At 42.1% G+C, this 18863-nt stretch overlaps 1 long non-coding RNA gene across 5 annotated transcripts in view; it reads left to right on the top strand.

The window, feature by feature from the left end:
• The window catches only part of LOC123595033, a 162178-nt gene that overhangs the window by 18014 nt on the left and 125301 nt on the right, over window positions 1–18863 (top strand). The window contains exon 1 of one of the 5 annotated variants that reach the window (XR_006710995.1): window positions 18168–18190. The exons of the other annotated variants lie outside the window; for them this stretch is intronic. This is a non-coding gene — a long non-coding RNA (uncharacterized LOC123595033). Of the gene's footprint in view, window positions 1–18167; window positions 18191–18863 lie in introns of those variants that run through there. 5 annotated transcript variants of the gene reach the window in all.

Genomic DNA, 18863 nt, shown 5'->3' on the forward strand with positions numbered 1-18863 from the left:
AGGCCCAGGGGTTTGAAGTTTATGTAGTGGACATTGTAAAACAAGTGATGTGGGGTTTCTCTGCTATTTGTAGTTTTCCTGACCTATTGTTAAGAGATGTTATGATGCAGTTGAAAGGGTTTTGATGCAAGGCTTTGGGGAATCCATGAACTTCTGTCTTGAACTCTTTATGATTTCTTCCAGTTGCTTTATCTCTTTGGGCTGGGATTTCCTTGTCAATGAATCAAGGTGTATGGAACAAAATGATCTTCCAGCATCTCTCCTCCTGATTTTAAGCAGGGACCAAGAAGCCCTGATGCTATTTGAAGAATTAGGATGTTAGGCTAAGGGCTGTGGAAAGATGGCAAGGATCATTTGTGGGATTTCCATGGAAAAATGAGTCCTATTTGGAAACACTGGAAAATAAGAAAATATTTGTTTATAATCAACCCAACTTTCCTCTTGCACCTATTTTTCCCTTTAGTGGCTTCCTTCCCACATTTAGTATAGAAGATTATAAAATTATTCAGAGATGAAGCACATGTGCTTTGTCTCATCTTTATATCCCTAGTGCATAGCACAGTGGCTGGCTCATAGCCTCTCAGTAAGACTGCTATAATTTCTTCCAATTTCTATCAAAACCTGCTCTCCAGAAGGAAAAATGTAAGCAAATTCATACTAAGGTATAAATGGCTGATAAACATTTAAATTATGACATATATACTAATGGAAAAATTTCTTTTTTTAAATGTTTATTTTTGAAAGAGAGAGAGAGAGAGGGAGAGAGAGAGAGAGAGAATGAGCAGGAGAAGGGCAGAGACAGAGGGAAACACACAATCCAAAGCAGGCTCCAGGCTCCGAGCTGTCAGCACAGAGCCCAACGTGGGCCTCGAACCCATGAACTGTGAGATCATGACCTGAGCCGAAGTTGGATGCTCAACCGACTGAGCCACCCAGGCACCCCTAGAACATTTTCTTATAAGGAATGGGATAACCCTTTGCTAAAAACAAAATCCAGCTCTAATAGTGGCATACATAGAACTGAGGGAAGTTTCACACTGGTAGCAGTGACATTTCCAGCTGGGTTCCCAGTCACTATTATCCTTTTTTTTTTTTTTCCTAAACGGGCCCCTCAATTTCCACCTAGAGGCTAAATCTTGCCTTATTCTCTACAAATGATGTCTGTTCTCAGTGAACATTTCAGGAGCTCTGTTTTAACATTCTGGGAGCTCAACATTGGGCTCTGCTTACTTCTAAATTGATTTCTTGATCTTTATAGCCCATTTCACAGACCTGGGCTTTTGTCTTATTTCTTCAGCTTGGGTATCTGCCACAATGATGTATACCCTACCCTGGATGATCCCGGATTAGAGCTCTGTGCTTATCTCTTTCCTGTATGTCCTAATACCTTTCCCCACTGACTACCCATGGAATCAAGTTTTGGCTTCCATAGCCAGTCCAGTGCCCACAGTTTTGCCCCCTGTTGTAAGATGCACCTGAGGCTGACTGACAACTTGCTTAGGCTTCCAAGAATCACCATTTATATGTAGCCTGCTCTTTGATACTCTGCCACCATATGCTGAGAGCTAGCCAGAATTTTTGGCACTTAAACTGGATCTTCCTCTGCCACCTCACTCAACTCACCTAACTACTGACCTGGACTGCCCTCTGTCATTTGTTCCCATAGCTCCTGGGTGTTACATCCATCCTGTCTGCACATCTGAAGATGAGCCAGCTCCCTTATGAGAAGGGTTTAGTGAGTGTACTTCTAGGTTATGGCTTGTCTCAATTGAACTTATGTTGCCATGTCCTGGAAGATGGCAAACAAGGGCCCATTTATCTGGAGCTCCTGATGCCAGACCCTGGAGATAATAGCCTATCCTGCCAGGTTATAAAGAAAGCCACATGGCTAACATCTTCCTGTGGGAGTCACCTAGGCAACTGAGGCTGCCTTGTTGCCACGAGATAACAGTTTTCCATATGGATACTTTTCTCTAGTTGGACACTTTTTACTTTATTCAGATCTGGTTTATATTTCTCTAAAATTCTCTTCCTTGACACATAGGAAAGTAGACTTAACTTCTGACTATGATCTTCCATATCTGCCTCCTCATGTTATAATGCTTATTGCATTCAGCTTAAACAGAAATGAATTTGATTGGCAAAGGGACCATTTATCTGCACAAAGAAGGTAGATTATTTTATGGTATAATTTTCACAGAAAATTTGTATACCCAAACATTACATCAATGTTAACTGCACCATTATTATTTCCATCTAAGCCCTTCAATGGATGTAGCTCAGTTTTTATCCTATGTTTTCAAAGACTCAGAGTGACTTATATAGAAGGAAATAGAAACAAGGTAAAAACTATAGTTAGTAATTATTATGGCTACTGTCCTTTTGGATTCTCCCTATCATACATCAATGTTTTTAGAGGAATTATTGGCTTGCACAATTGGGAAATGCAGGTTCTATGCTTTGAGGCACAGCTGGATCTAAGGATTCAAATAACATTATCAGGGTTCCCCCATGTTATCTTCCTTGGTAGACAAAAAAAGTTCTCCAAGAGGACTCTGGTTGGCTGATTTGTGTAACGTGACTTCTTTTTATCCAAATACTATGCCTAAGAGGGAGGTTGATGTGGATTGGCCAGCTTAGGTCACAGGAGGCCCAGCCTAATGGTCAGAAGGGGCAGACTTCTTTTGGGGGATATATTTCTTAATTTTTTTTTGTTTTGAAATAATTATAGACTTGCAGGATATTGCAAAAATAGTACAACTTCATCCTCACCCATCTTCTCCCAGTGGTGACATCTTACATAGCTGTAGTATAATATCAACACTAGGAAACTGACACTGATGGATTACTGTTAATTAGACTATATACCTCATTCAGTGTTTACCATTAAAAAAACTGCATTTGTGTGTGTGTGTGTGTGTGTGTAGTTTTATGCCACTGCCACAATCAAGCTCCAGAACTGGTCCATTACCACCGAAGAACATCCTCATGTTACATCTTTGTATTCACTTTACCATGAACCCTTCTTCAGACTGGCTAAACCATCCTACATTCACACCAGCAATGTATGGAGATTCCACTTCTCTGTGTCCTCACCAGCATTTGGTATTTATCACTATTTATTTATTTCAACTAATAGGTGCTTAGTGATATCACATCGTGGTCTTAATTTACATTTCTGTAATGGCCAGTCATGTTGACCATCTTTTCAGATACTTATTTGCCATCCATGTCTCCTTCTTCGTGAAATGTATGTTCCTGTCTTTTGCCTAGTCTCTAGTTGGATTATTTGCTTTTTTATTGTTGTGCTCTTAGAGTTTTTGGTATATCCTAGATATAAGGCCTTTGTCAGATACGGGGCTGGCAAATATCTTCCCCCAGTTTGTAACTTGTCTTTGCATCTTTTTGACAGGGTCAATGGAACAAATGTCTTTAATTTTTTTTTTTTTAATTTTTTTTTCAATGCTTATTTATTTTTGGGACAGAGAGAGACAGAGCATGAACGGGGGAGGGGCAGAGAGAGAGGGAGACACAGAATCGGAAACAGGCTCCAGGCTCTGAGCCATCAGCCCAGAGCCCGACGCGGGGCTCGAACTCACGGACCGCGAGATCGTGACCTGGCTGAAGTCGGACGCTTAACCGACTGCGCCACCCAGGCGCCCCAAATGTCTTTAATTTTGATAAAGTCCAGTTCATTCACTTTTCCTTTTAAGGATTGTGCTCTTGGTGTCAAGCCTAAGAACTCTTTACTGAGTCCTAGATCCTAAAGATTTTTTTTCCCTATGTTTTGTTTCTAAAGCCAGTTTTACATTTTACATTAACTCCATGACCCATTTTCAGTTAATTGTACAAAGTTTGAGGTTTAGGTCAAGGTTCTTTTTTTTTTTTGCTTATGGCTATCCAACTGCTCCAGCACCATTTGTTGAAAAGGCTATCCTTCCTCCATTGGATCCATTCGATTCTTTTCACATCTTTGTGAAAAACCAGTTGGGTGTGGGAGCGCCTGGGTGGCTCAGTTGGTTGAGCGTCCGACTTCAGCTCAGGTCATGATCTCCCGGTTTGTGGGTTCGAGCCCCATGCGGGGCTCACTGCTGTCGGCATGGAACCTGCTTTGGATCCTCTGTCTCCCTCTCTCTCTACCCCTCCCCTGCTTGTACTATCTCTCTCAAAAATAAATAAACTTTAAAAACAACAGTTGGGGATGCCTGGGTGGCTCAGTCAGTTGAGCATCTGACATCAGCTCAGGTCATGATGTCACGGCTCATGAGTTCAAGTCCCACGTTGGGCTCTGTGCTGACAGCTCAGAGCCTGGAGCCTGCTTCAGATTCTGTCTCTATCTCTGTCTGCCCCTCCCCCACTCATGCTCTGTCAAAAATAAATAAACATTTAAAAAATTAAAAAATAAGAAAATAAATAAGAAATATCAGTATAATAACACCACCGATAAATAGAGGTAAATAATTTAAGGAAATAGTTAAAAGGGTTGAATGTGGTTGCCTCTGGGGAATGAGAATGAAGGATGGATAAGGGCAGAACAAAAAACTGTGTTTTTAAAAGTCTTAGAAAGTATCACCAGACATTTAGAACTTTATAACTATATTGCTTGATAGAAATATAATTAGTAAATCTAAAATTTACAAATAATTATTTTTTATTTCAGTTTTCATCAACTCTGACCACTGGAATTTTCTAGAGAACTTTTTAAAATATCAATTTTCAAGCCCACCTTATACCAATCCAGCTGGGTCTGGGCTTCAGGCATCAACATTCAAAACTTATTTCACAGGTTATTTGAATGTGTTTCTGGGGTTGGGGATGGCTGGTTAGAACATATATTATCAGTAGACTTTTGCGGCAGTGAGAAAGGTAAAACATGAAGCTTTTACCATCTTAAAGTCAACCAGCTAATTGGAGATTGGTGGATCAGACACTTTTGGAAGGCCCTGCTTGAGAGAAATCAAACACAGGCTAAATATTTATAGATGGTGAAACAGAGCTAAAGGAAGAGAGTTTAGGAACTTCTAGGTCTACCTCATGTGATTAAAACTAACAAGAGGCTATGACAATTTATATTTTCTGAGTGCATAGAGAGAATAAAAGCAGAAGGGAAAGAAGAAAACATAACTCCTAAATTTAGAATCATAGCATTTTAAAAAAGCATTTTTTTTTCAACGTTTATTTATTTTTGGGACAGAGAGAGACAGAGCATGAACGGGGGAGGGGCAGAGAGAGAGAGGGAGACACAGAATCGGAAACAGGCTCCAGGCTCTGAGCCATCAGCCCAGAGCCCGACGCGGGGCTCGAACCCACGGACCGCGAGATCGTGACCTGGCTGAAGTCAGACGCTTAACCAACTGCGCCACCCAGGCGCCCCTAGAATCATAGCATTTTAAAAACTGTACAATTCAGTGTTTTTTAGTATATACACAGAGTTGTACAACCATCACTACTAACTGATTCTAGAACATTTTCATCATTTCCCAAAGAAACTGTGTACCCATTAGCAGTCATTCCCTATTCCCACCTCCTCCCAGGCCCTGGTAACCACTAACATATTTTCTGTCTCTATGGATTTGCTTCTTTTGACCATTTCATACAAACAGGATTGTACACTATGTAGCCTTTTGTGTCTGGCTTCCTTCACTTTGCATAACGTTTTCAAGGTTCAACCATGTTGTACCATATATTAGTACTTCATTATGGCTGAATAATATTTCATTGCATTGATATACCACATGTTGTTTATCCATTCGTTGGCTGATGGACATTTAGTCTATTTCCATTTTTGGTGACTGTGAATAATGCTGCTGTGAACATTCATGTACAAGTCTTTTATGCAGACATATGTTTTCATTTGTCTTGGGTACATACCAGAGAGTGGGATGCTGGGTCAAATGGCAGTTCTGTGTTCAAATTTTTGAGGAACTGCTCTGCTAAACTGTTTTCTACTGCAGCTGCACCATTTTACATTCCCACCAGCAATTTATGAGGGTTCCCATTTCTCTACCTCTTTTGTTGACACTTGTTATTATCTGTGTTTTAAATTACTGCCATCCTAGTGGATATGAAGTGGTATCTCGTTGTGGTTTTTATTTGCATTTCCCCTGATTACTAAGGATGTTGGGCACCTCTTCATGTGCTTGTTGGTCATTTGTGTATCTTCTTTAGAGAAATGTCTATGCAGGTCCTTTGCCAAATGACCATCTCTGTTGCAACCTGCTAGGCAGGTCAAACTATAACCTCTGCTGCAATTGGTCCCAAACCATCAGGATTTCATCAACGACTGCCAGCTTCCCTGGTTTTGACTCCAGCTTTCCAGTCAGCACTCACCAGAGAAAGCCAAATCTGCTTCACAAGCCAATCACATAAGATGACCTGCTTCTTGGGGTGCCTGGGTGGCTCAGTAGGTTGAATGTCTGACTCTTGATTTCAGCTCAGGTCGTGATCTCATGGTTTGTGAGTTCGAGCCCCGTGTCTGGCTCCATGCCGACAATGCAGAGCCTGCTTGGGATTCTCTCTCTCTTTCTCTCTCTCTGCTCTTCCTTGCTCATGCACTCTCTCTCTCTCAAAATAAACAAATAAATAAACTTTAACAAGATACCCTGCTTCTTATTAGCCCACCTCCAGCTTTTCCTGCCAACGGCCTCCAATCAGACCTGAGAGACTTAATATGCAAATGGACAATGACCAGACACATATAGAAATAGAACTTTGCCCCACAATCTGTAGCAACCTGTGAAGGAAACCAGCCCCTTATCAACAATAAATAACCCAGGAAGCCAGTCTGCTATAAATCAGATTTGCAAGAAGTCAGGTTGCTATCTCTAGTGACAATCCAGGAAACTAAACAATAACTTCTGTAACAACCAGCCCCAAATGGCCAGGACTTGATCAATAACTGGCAAGCCTCCTTCATTTTTTAAAATATTTATTTATTTTTGAGAGAGAGACAAAGCATGAGTGGGAGGGGGGGGCAGGGAAAGAGAGAGAGGGAGACACAGAATCTGAAACAGGCTCTAGGCTCTGAGCTGTCAGCACAGAGCCCAACGTGGGGCTTGAACCCATGAACCATGAGATTATGACCTGAGCTGAAGTCAGATACTTAACCGACTGAACCACCCAGGCACCCCAAGCCACCTTCATTTTTGTCCCTGCTTCCAAATTAGCACCAATGGGAGAAGGCTAAATATGCTTCCCTAACCAATCACCCAGGATGCCCCGCTTCTAGTCAGCCTGCCTCCCCATGCCAGTGGCCTCCAATCAGGGCACACCTGAAGCCTTTCCTTTCTTTACTATAAAGCTTTCCCTGTCTGCCTTTGAGTCTCTGCCAAAAAGCAAGTGACAGTGTCTGACACCTTTGCCAGCACAAGCTCAGAATAAATGGCCTTTGCTTTTCTCATTTGGTCTGTCTTCATTTATTTCCACAGGGCATACCTAAAGTCTTTCCTTTTTTTTTTAACTATAAAACTTTCCCACTCCCCTGCCTGCCTTTGAATCTCTACCAAACATAACTGATGACAGCTGACTCTCTTGCTACAGCAAGCTCTGAATAAATCGCCTGTTTTTGTTCTCATTTGGGTGGTTTTTGTTTATTTTCACAGTAGGGTTGCCAGATAAAATATAGGATACCCTGTGAAATTTGAATTTCAGATAAACAACAAACAATTTTTAGCATAACTGTGTCCCAAATATTGCATAACTGTGATTTGCTAAATCTAGAACCCTAAGCATATGTAAAAACATAACTCCACACAGAATTCTCAGAGAGGAGCATCTTAACACAAGGCAGCTGAATAATTTTTGCTCAGCGGAGCCCTCTGGTTTGTTAAATGCCAATTAAATGACATTTCTATTTTCTGTTTTGTTGTGTTTCCATACCAGAAAACAGCTTATCCTCCAATCAGTACATGCTTTGATTTGCCTTTATCAAGCTGGGAGACTTTCAAGTTACTGTCTGGTTTTCAGCCTCAGGCAATACAAGGCATTTTCTTCTAAAAGTCCTTTGCTCCATGTGTGTTAATTAGAGTTGTTTCCACGGTCTCTGCTGCCAGTCTCCTCTGCTCTTCAGTGCGAGTAATGTTGAGTCGGTTGCCCAAGTCCCTGGAGGTTCACGCAGCCTTCATCGCTGATTTATTTTTGTCCCAACTAGATGGCTCTAGGTTCCTGTGACTGCACGTACAGGAGTCTTTTGGATTATCCTGTTTTTCTTTCCCAGTGCCCAAGGTAAGGGTCGATCTTCAAGAAGCTCATTTGTCAGTAAGATAAGTTATTCACCATCGCTGCTGCCTGGACACTGTAACCAAAGTTATTAGATTTAATATGCTTTCATAAACTCCATAGAAAAAGTGGAAGGGCAGCAGCTGACATGGCTCGGCAGAGAGGAAGGGGACTCTATAGGCGGCACCAGAGGCTTGACTGAGCCCTTCTTCACCTTTAAGGAGGTGGACATGAAAAAGATAAGCAGACTATCTTTAATGAAACTAATACATGCGCAAAGTTTAAAGAAACAATAAATCAAAAGTGACACATGCAATATTTCACTGTGAGATTAAGGAATTCATCCAAAGGGAACACTAGGCTTTTATTAAAAAATAATCTCCATACATTCCCACACAATAAAAGCTCTCTTACATCAGCCCAGGATCAAGCTGAATATGCTCTGGTTAGTTAAGTTTTGAAAACTTGAAAAACATGCAGGAAGCCACCCAATATAAGATTTGTGGCTTTTATTATTTTATTTTATTTTATTTTATTTTATTATTATTATTTTTTTTAATTTTTTTTTCAGCGTTTATTTATTTTTGGGACAGAGAGAGACAGAGCATGAACGGGGGAGGGGCAGAGAGAGAGGGAGACACAGAATCGGAAACAGGCTCCAGGCTCTGAGCCATCAGCCCAGAGCCTGACGCGGGGCTGGAACTCACGGACCGCGAGATCGTGACCTGGCTGAAGTCGGACGCTTAACCGACTGCGCCACCCAGGCGCCCCATTATTTTATTATTTTATTTTATTTTGAGAGAGAGAGCGGGAACGAGAGAGAGAGAGAGAGAGAGAGAGAGGAAGGGAGAAAAAAGGGAGGGAGGGAAGCTGGCTCACCTGGGGCTTGTGTTTTTTTACCCGAAGCTGGGCTGGAGCTCACCAGAAGCGGGCTCGTGCTCACCTGATGTGGGACTTGAACTCACCAACTGTGACACCATGACCTGAGCTGAAGTCAGATGCTTAACAACTGAGTCACCCAGGTGCCCCAGATTTGTGGCATTTAAACTTACACACATGCATGTGTGCACGTGCACACCAGAACACATATAATCCAGGAATTATGAATTACTATTGTCAGGGGTTTCAGTAACCAAAAATGTTTACTGTTCAAAATGCTGAAGGACTCACAATTAATACAGATTGTCAGATGACTGGTTCTCATTCCTAGATGGGTTCCTCTTATGGCCTACCCGCAGTGCAGAAGCCAAGCGGACTCTGGAACAGCAGGGGGAGCTACTTGGCCTTTATCCTCGAGAAACCGAATGAAGAATTCCTGATTTTGGGGGTCTAGCTAGACTACTCTGTGCCTTGTTTTGGCTGGCCTTAGGAAACTCAAAGGCTAATAGTGTGCTTGCCTCATAAGCCAATTAGAGACTTTTGCCTACAAAAGCAATTATGACACACTGCTGTCTGTGAAGAGTGCTGTATAAAGGCAAAAAAATGTGCATTGAATGACTCTGGAAATACTTTCCTAATTTAATCTAGACCTTGAAACTGAGAAAGGCAGTGGCAGATGAGTTCTGCGTGTGTTTGGGGGTGGGGGTGGGGGTGGGGAGGGAGATAGGGTACATTCAGAGTAAATAAAAGTACAAGCCAGAAAGAGCAAGAAATGTTTATGAAATTGGGAGTAAAGTGGGTGTTTTCCAGCATGGTTGTAAGAGGGGATATGAGAGAATGAAGAATAGAAAGGCAATGTCAACTACAGTGAACAAAAATCACAATAAAAACTACTATAAATAAATTTCCTGCTTTGGATTTGTGAAGTGCTTCTCACCAATTACCACATATAAAGTACATAACTTTCTGAAGTGGGTATTGTAATTCTTATTTTATAGGTGAGGAAACTGAGGCACAAAGTGCTTATATCACTCAACGTTTCAACCTAGGGTACTGACCTGTAACACATCATCTTGAGTAACTCTGTTGGGCACCAGAAGGATTATTTGGTCAGAAGGATTATCTGGTCAGTCTGACTCTGCTCTTCCACACCTTCATGCCTTCTTGCATTAAGTATCGTCACCCTCCTTTGCCCTTCCGCAGTTTATTCATATTGTTAAGTTCCACCATGGCCATATTCTTGAAGTATTGGTTCATGTGTATTATATCTCCACAACTTACTGTTTCTTTTTTTTTTCTTTTTTTTTTTTAATTTTTTTTTCAACGTTTATTCATTTTTGGGACAGAGAGAGACAGAGCATGAACGGGGGAGGGGCAGAGAGAGAGGGAGACACAGAATCAGAAACAGGCTCCAGGCTCTGAGCCATCAGCCCAGAGCCCGACGCGGGGCTCAAACTCACGGACTGCGAGATCGTGACCTGGCTGAAGTCGGACACCTAACCGACTACGCCACCCAGGCGCCCCAACTTACTGTTTCTTTAAAGGAAGGGATCTTGTCTGTCCTTTCGTATCTTCCCCAGCACAGGAGCTTAACACACACAATGGTTAATTGATTGATTAGGATTCCACTAAGCATTTCACGTAAGTTCCTTTCTACTTGTAACACTTTTTTTTTTTTTTTTTAATGCTCCTTTTTTTTTTTTTTTCAACGTTTATTTATTTTTGGGACAGAGAGAGACAGAGCATGAACGGGGGAGGGGCAGAGAGAGAGGAAGACACAGAATCGGAAACAGGCTCCAGGCTCCGAGCCATCAGCCCAGAGCCTGACGCGGGGCTTGAACTCACAGACCGCAAGATCGTGACCTGGCTGAAGTCGGACGCTTAACCGACTGCGCCACCCAGGCGCCCCTCTACTTGTAACACTTCTTGAGTGCCTGATTGAACACCTTCATCATCAACTTCACCTGGGAAGGCAGCTTTTCTGCACCTGTGCAGGATGCAGTGCTGGGCACTGGAACTTTGGTGATCTCACTCAGTTTTCTCTAGGTGTGTGTTGTATGTTCCCATTTTTCAAGATAAGGAAACTAAGGCTGATAGAGGTTAGGTAATGTGTCAAAGTGCTCGAGTAAGCAGTTGGTTAGGGTTTAACAGGATGCTTGGAGGCTGACAAAGGGAGAGTCATGGCAAGCTGTAGGGAAAGTTAGAGGCCTGTCCTGACAGCTGCAAAAACAAAGCTACAACAAACTGGATCAAACTACACAGGCCCAACACACAGAAAGCCAGAGATCTTGACCAAATATTGGAGAAGAGGCATGAAACCGTGTGCCTAAGATATCCCATCCCCAAGTAATAAATACTCTTTTATCTCTGCAGAAAGGGGTTCTCTATGCCTTTAAGCCCAGCTTGTATCCTTATGATTATTGTTTTATTTTTTTATTTAAATTTTTTAAATGTTTATTTATTTTTGAGAGAGAGAGAGACAGTGAGAACCAGGGATGGGGAGGGAGACACAGAATCTGAAACAGGCTCCAGGCTCTGAGCTGTCAGAACAGAGCTCGATGGGGACCCCGAACCCATGAAGAGTGAGATCATGACCTGAGCCGAAGTCAGATGGTTAACCAACTGAACCACCCAGGTGCCCCAAATGATTGTTGTTTTAAATTGTAGTTCAGACGGGGCGCCTGGGTGGCTCAGTTGGTTAATCATCTGACGTTGGCTCAGGCCATAATCTGATGGTTCATGGGATCCAGCCCCACGTCGGGCTCTGTGCTGACATCTCAGAGCCTGGAGCCTGCTTCAGATTCTGTGTCTCCCTCTCTCTCTCTCAAATATAAATAAAAACATTAAAAAAATTGAAATCGTGGTTCAGGCACATCACTTATATCTGTTTTGATTAGCTCTCTGGCCGTGATGTCTTCTTGTTCTACTGGGGTGAATTCTTCCATCTTGTCATTTTGTCTAGGTCACTGTTTTCTGTGTATGTATGTCTGTGTGTGTGTGTGTGTGTGTGTGTGTGTGTGTGCGCGCGCGCGTGCGTGTGTGCGTTAGGAAAGCCTGTTCCATTTCCTGCTCCATTTCCTGCTCCTGAGAGTAATGGCTGCTCCTGAGAGTAAGAAGAGGTCCTACACTGTCCAGTGCCTGTTGCTTCAGGAAGTGCTTCAGAGTGTGCACTTTTGTTTTGGTTGGTCAGTGCTCTGCAGAGTTTCTCCTTGCCTGCAGTGGGAAGTGTTTGGACCTTGTCCTGTGTGTGGTATTTTAACTAGGTGTGCTTTGGTCTGCTTGTTAAACGAAGCCTGATCTTATTTCCACTAGAGCTGAAGCTCTGCAGCGCTCTATGGTCAGCGGACTTGGTGCATGTACGGGGTTGGTGCTGGTCTTGTGGGCAAGGATCCTGCTGCACTGCTTCTCATGTGGACTTGCCCTAGTAAAGATGCACATGAAAGGCACAGGGGGTTGGAACTTGGTGTAAGTGGCTCCAGCCTCCACTGGGGGTGATGTGTTGCTCACTGATGTCTGTCAGTGCTGATGGGGGGGGGGGCAGAGGGGGCAGGCATGGGAATGGCCTCACCGCACTCTCTTGTCCCCAGAGTGTGGAGTTCGTGCCTGCTGCTATTCAGGAAGCCCTCAGAGCAGAGCAAACAATCTCCCCTGTTGTGTCTACAGCTTCCATCAGATCCCTGCCTTCACCCTTTCTGTGTCTGGTGCCTGCCGGGTGGCACAGTACTTCTGTGTGTTATCTCAGGTTCATGGTTGGGTTTCAAAACTACAAATTTTAGGGACCCAGTGCAGCACAGACCCATGCTGGTCCTCTGGGTGAGGGTCTCATCATGCTGCTGGTTTGCCCCAGAAAAGCAGTTGCACGATTGTGCAGGGTCCTTGAGTTTATGGTAAGGACCATCGAAAAGCTGGCACCAAGGTTTGCTGCTCTCAGTGGGTGTCTCTGTTCCTACGCTAACGAATGAGGCATCACATTGGTGCCTGCCTGCTCTTCCCTGCTACACCCCACACCAAGAGGCTTTGTCACCTCTCCCAAATGCACTCCAAGAAGGAGAACTGTCTCTCCCAGTGCGACCCAGGGGATCCTCAAATCATGCTTTCTGCTCCTGGGACTCCATCCTCCTTTCCTACCGGAGCACCACTGTGCCCCCCAGGCTCCACCCAGCAGTGGTGCAGACTTCTAAATCTTCACACTTTGAGCTCTGTTGCTTGTAAAAATGATAATCAGCTGCTTTAGTTTTCCCAGTTAGTGGTTTGGGGAAATGTTCTCTTGTGCAATCCCCTGTGCACTGTTTTCTCTCTGTTTCTCTCTCTCTCTCCTTTCACTTAGATCAAAGCTCCCTTCCCTCTGCAGCACCCACAGTTCTTTTCTCCCCAGAGCATGCCTCAGCACCTCTTACCTTCCACAATGTGGCTTCTTTTCTGCCTCTAGTTTTGCAGTTGGTTCTCTCAGCATTCCTATTGATTTCTTGGGTGTTCAGAATGATTTGATATTTATCTATCTGTGTTCAAGGGATGAGGGACAAGCATAAGAAGTCCCCCTACTGCTCTGCCATCTTAGCTCCTCTTTCCTTAATTCATTTTAATAGACTTTCCCACTTGTACCACTCAACCATTGTGTCTGGTCTTTCCTTGCATTCTTTCTTACAAGACCAAGAGCCTTTGATGATATCCCAGGGATGAGCTGGATGAAGGCCTCAGGGCCCAGGGATCTCCCCCATCCATCTGGCAACAAAATAATAACCCAGAGACATATTGTTAATTATTATCACACTGATTTGCTTGGATGCAAAACACTAATAATAGATTGATTTTATCTAACTTTGGGTTTATCTACAAGAAAGAGGAGAGAGGAAAGAAGGAAAACCACAGCCATATTTGGAAATGGTGAACATTGCTTTCCTCTTGTTGGGTGAGCTGGCAACCAGCAAATGGTCAATTGGCCCTTGGGCAGCAGCCTGGCTCCTTAAGGAAAACGAGTTTAGATGTTTATGGATTCCCAGATGACCTTGGGAATTTAACTCTGGGCAATGTGTGATAGGCTGTGTTTGTGCTACATCCGTCACTGTCTTCTTCAACTACCCCTCTCAGTCACTCAGCACCCAGCCAGGTTCCTTCTGATGCTGATTATGAGTTAACCATTGCTTTGGGATCATGACTATGCAGCAGCATTTAAGAACCTGGCTGTTAGATGGTGAAGGAGAGCAAAAAGCCTAAGGACAATAGTAAGTAAAGTTGGAATCCACTGCATGTCCAATTTCTTAGTTTGCCTAAACCCAACCAGGAGAGCAATTACAAGGATTAATTAGGTCAATATTAGCTACACAAGTGGGTTTTTACTTAACTGATTGTTCCGCTTCTCCTAAGGTATTTATTTGGTACAATAAGATGTGTTACCTATTGCCCAGACTCCACTTAGGCTGGCGAGCAAATAAAACTTCTGTCTGGTAAATTTATGCTCATCTATTATACTTCTAATGCTTGAGCTATTTCTTTTGCTGTTTGAGCCAGAGTCTGGTATAAATTATGGATAACATGATCTAGTTCAGGAACTCCTAGCCAGAGTATAAATCCTTGCACCAATCAGTGAAAGTGTCTTGGATACTTCCTGGTAAGGGAATATATCAAAATATTAATAAAATGAGAGCACAGGGAAGTTCAGTTTTGAATGCTTGGAAAGACTGAATGACTATACCCAAAGTGTGGGGCATATTTTAATGTGGCAAACATAGGAAATCCATCTGATTATACCAAGAACATCTCAGGGCTGCACACTGAAGAGGCACAAATGTATTGTTTATGGTATTGCTGATACTGCCTTTCATGTACTTATGAGTGCATACCCGGGAGTTTAAATGCAGTACTTACAGTTCAAAGGACCTGAAAGGGTCCTTTCCAATGTAGTTCTAAGGTGGAGCTTCACTGGTGTCTGTCTCTTCTCAGTAACCCCAGTCTCCCCAAAACAAATCATGTAAAGGTGTATCTGGGGTATTCTCTTTGCAACTGGTGAGCATATGATGTCATTTTTGACAATATTTGATAAGCTTATGGGTCCTCCTGGAATCATTTCATATGAGGACCTTTGAGGATTTTGAGATGAGGATTGCATTATCATTACAGCTAATGGTTAGATTTCAAGTCAGGGCACATTAATCTTTTGTAGAAATTTTGATGATTTTGATTTTTAAAAGATCATTACTTCATTCAATTCTGACATAGTTTTACAGGTCAGTATGGACAAGGAAGTTTTTACTTTAATGAAGTACCTTACACAGTTTCTTAAGTATTTCACCTATAAAGTGAGATTCTTTTTTTTTTTTTTAATTTTTTAATGTTTATTTATTTTTGAGAGAGACAGAGACAGAATGCAAGTGGGTTAGGGGCAGAGAGAGGGAGACACAGAATCTGGAACAGGCTCCAGGCTCCAAGCTGTCAGCACAGAGCCCGACACGGGGCTTGAACTCGCAAGCCGTGAGATCATGACCTGAGCCGAAGTCGGCCGCTCAACCGACTGAGCTACCCAGGTGCCCCTAAGGTGAGATTCTTTAGCACTGGCGAGTAATGAATATATTATCCAGAAGGGAAAACCAAAATCTATCTATTATTAGTATTTGTCTGTTTGTTTGTTTTGGCAACATAGTATTAGCTTTTTATCAGGGGAAGACTTCCATCCAAGCATAAAACTAACAAACCATTACTAAAGTGTTGTAGGGATGGAAAACTTTTCCTCTACCCTTATATATTCATTGAATGGGGCTTGTGAATTAAGCTAACAAAAGACAGATTAGCAAGAGAAGAACCAGTGTTGTTTTTTTTTTTTTTTTACATGTGCAGTGTATATACATGCAGAAGTGCTTAGTGATAAGTAACTCAGAAGGGTGGTTAGAATTGGGAGGCTTACATACCTAACTTAGTAGGGAAAGGGAGAGGGAAAAAGGCTCTTATAAGAAGAACAAATAGGTTTCTTTAGGAATGACAAATGGGTGTTAGGAGAATAAATGGGATATAAGAAAGTTTGTGATGTTTGTTTATGCAGATGCAAGTGGTCTTTCCCTCTTCTTCATGGCCATGAAACTTCTTAGGAAAGGGAATTTATGCTAGGTTTATTTTTGGTCTCTCTCCTGGGAGGAAATCTGAAGAGGGAATTTATGGCAGCCTCATTTCCCAGAAGTTGCTGCTTTGAGTCAGATAATGGAAGCTCTGTGAGAAATTCTTTCTACATCTGTTAATTCTCAATTGCCTTCAGCTCAAAATAATTTTTATGCCAAAGTGGCAGATTTTGGGGTGGCATATTCTAATCCCCTTCAGTGTTTTTCAAAATTTTGTTTTTGGGCTGAAGGGTAGCAGAATATGCCACCCTAAAATATGCCTCTTTGGCATGAAGATTATTTTGAGTTGATTTTTTTAATAAAAAGAAGACACAGAGGAATCTCTGAAAACAGAGTTGAAGTTACTTTTTTGTAAGGGAAATTTAGATTTGTAAAGGAAATCTCCATTTGTAAGGGTGTCTCCCTCTTTGTACCAGGAAGAAAATGATGGCTACAATTTAAGAAACTCATCATTAGAGACTATGCCTGACTTAAATCTGCATAACATCCTTACTGTATTTTTCCTGGTAACCTTCCATAACTGCTCCCTCCCAACACCTTTCTTTTGTCATTAGCTGAAGATGGAATTTAAGCTGGTGGGTTGGACCATTTTGGGAAATTTTACTGTTTTTCTGGGTATCTCCCATGTATATGTGAGGCATACATATTATTAAACTTCTGTTTGTTTTTCTCTTATTAGTCTTTCTTTTATTACAGGGAGGTCTCAGTCAAGAATCTAGAAGAGCAGAGGGAAAATTATTTTTCCTCCCCTACAGAACAATTGAGTAAAACCCATTTGCAAATGTTCAAATGGTTTTTGAGGCAAGTGTTCTGAGTTTTGCTTTTCTTCATAGGTTTTCCTTGGTTATGATAATGACAGGGCAAGATTTGGCCATCTTTCTTTTATTTAAATTTTTTAATGTTTTATTTATTTTTGAAAGAGAGAGAGAGAGCGTGAGCAGGGGAGGGAGAAAGAGGGAGACACAGAATCCAAAGACAGGCTCCAGGCTCTGAGCACTCAGCATAGAGCCTGACACAGGGCTCGAACCCACCAACTGTGAGATCATGACCTGAGCCGAAGTCAGAGGCTTAACCGACTGAGCCACCCAGGCACCCGATTTGGCCATCTTTCTGGAGTGAAATTTCCTTACCAATATTTTTGTAAAATTTGAACCACTGTATCTTTACTATTGTGAATAATTTCACAGAGAAAACAAAAAATGTCTGGAGATGGTCTCTGGAAACATTAACCAGCCATCTTGGCAACATCAATGCCTATCATTGTGATGAGAGATAGAAGCAGAAAAATGTTCACTTTTAGCCTAGAAGGCTGACCTATAGTCTGCATAGTTCCGATAAGGATCAAATACATGCTGGTTGCTGCATTCCTAAAGGATCTCATGACTGCCTGTAAATCTCACCGATAGTTAACATCAAACTGAATGATAAGCACCAGAGAAATCTTGTGAAAGTATTTTATGAGTAGAAGTTCGAAGAAAACCTTTATGATCTAATACTCCCTGCATGTTCTCTCCCCCTTGAGCATGAAGCATATAACCACAAGCTTCATACAACAAAAGTGTAGCTCTTTCTGCGTATTGGTTCTGTTCCCATCCTACTTAAATAAACTTACTAAGTTGCATGTCAAAACATCTCAAGAATTCTTTCTTAACCATTATGCTCAACTATCCTGCAACAATTGTACACATGATAGTTTTGAGATGGCCACTATTTCTTTTCTTCTGAGGAGGAAGATTATCATATTTGAATGAGACTTCCAGGATTCATGAAATCACAGTGAGCAAGCCCTTTCCCCCTGTTGGACAGTTACCTTTGCTTCATTATAATATTTAAAGTCTTTGCCCTAGGAGTAGCATAAGCCTCATTAACATAACATAGGATGCAGGTGTAGGCATGTTTTCTACTTACGCTTGTGCAACTTTATGCCCACATTTACATGCTCCGAGAGCCAGTATAAACTGGATGGTGTCTTGGGCTCCTTATTTCAGGTAAGGAATGCAGGGTCTTGCTTACTTTTGAAACAGCACTAGGAGTTTTTATCACTGATTTAGTTTCTGATATGGTTAGGCTAGAGACTTGTAAGTTTTTACATTCTCTTTGTTCCCTTAAAATTCTTAACTACTGAGGTTTTGCATTTCTTTGTAATTCTGATACTTCCTAGGAAGTTCTGCAAGATGTGTACTTGGACAAGTAGGGTATAGATCATGCAAAATGACTTCTCTTGCGTCACAAAAGCTGTATATTATCTTTTTCTGGAAACCTCTAACTCCTTCTGCTTACAACAGGCTTATGATAAACCCCTGATTTTTGAGCAAGTTTGCTTTTATGGGAGGAGCTTAGACCAGTTACGGATGTCCAAAGTTGAGCTTGCTACAAGGCCTGCTCAGAGGAAGAAAAGGTCTACTGTCATATTATAGGAGGATTCTCAACACAGAGAGATGGGACACCCAGGCTTTCTTTGTCCAGGAAGCGTCTTCATTTGTGCTGGCATGGGCTCAGTGGGTTAAGGCTTAGCCCAAAAAGGCTAAGCCCTGAGTGCAGCAAGGTATAGCCTTTTATGCAATTTCTACTTCTTTGTCTCCTATATATGGTGACACATATAGTCTGATTGGACACAGTCAAAGTTACAGAGTCAAGTCAGAGCTATGCATATATGTATGG

The sequence above is a fragment of the Leopardus geoffroyi genome, chromosome X (assembly GCF_018350155.1).
Source record: "Leopardus geoffroyi isolate Oge1 chromosome X, O.geoffroyi_Oge1_pat1.0, whole genome shotgun sequence".
NCBI lineage: Eukaryota > Metazoa > Chordata > Mammalia > Carnivora > Felidae > Leopardus > Leopardus geoffroyi.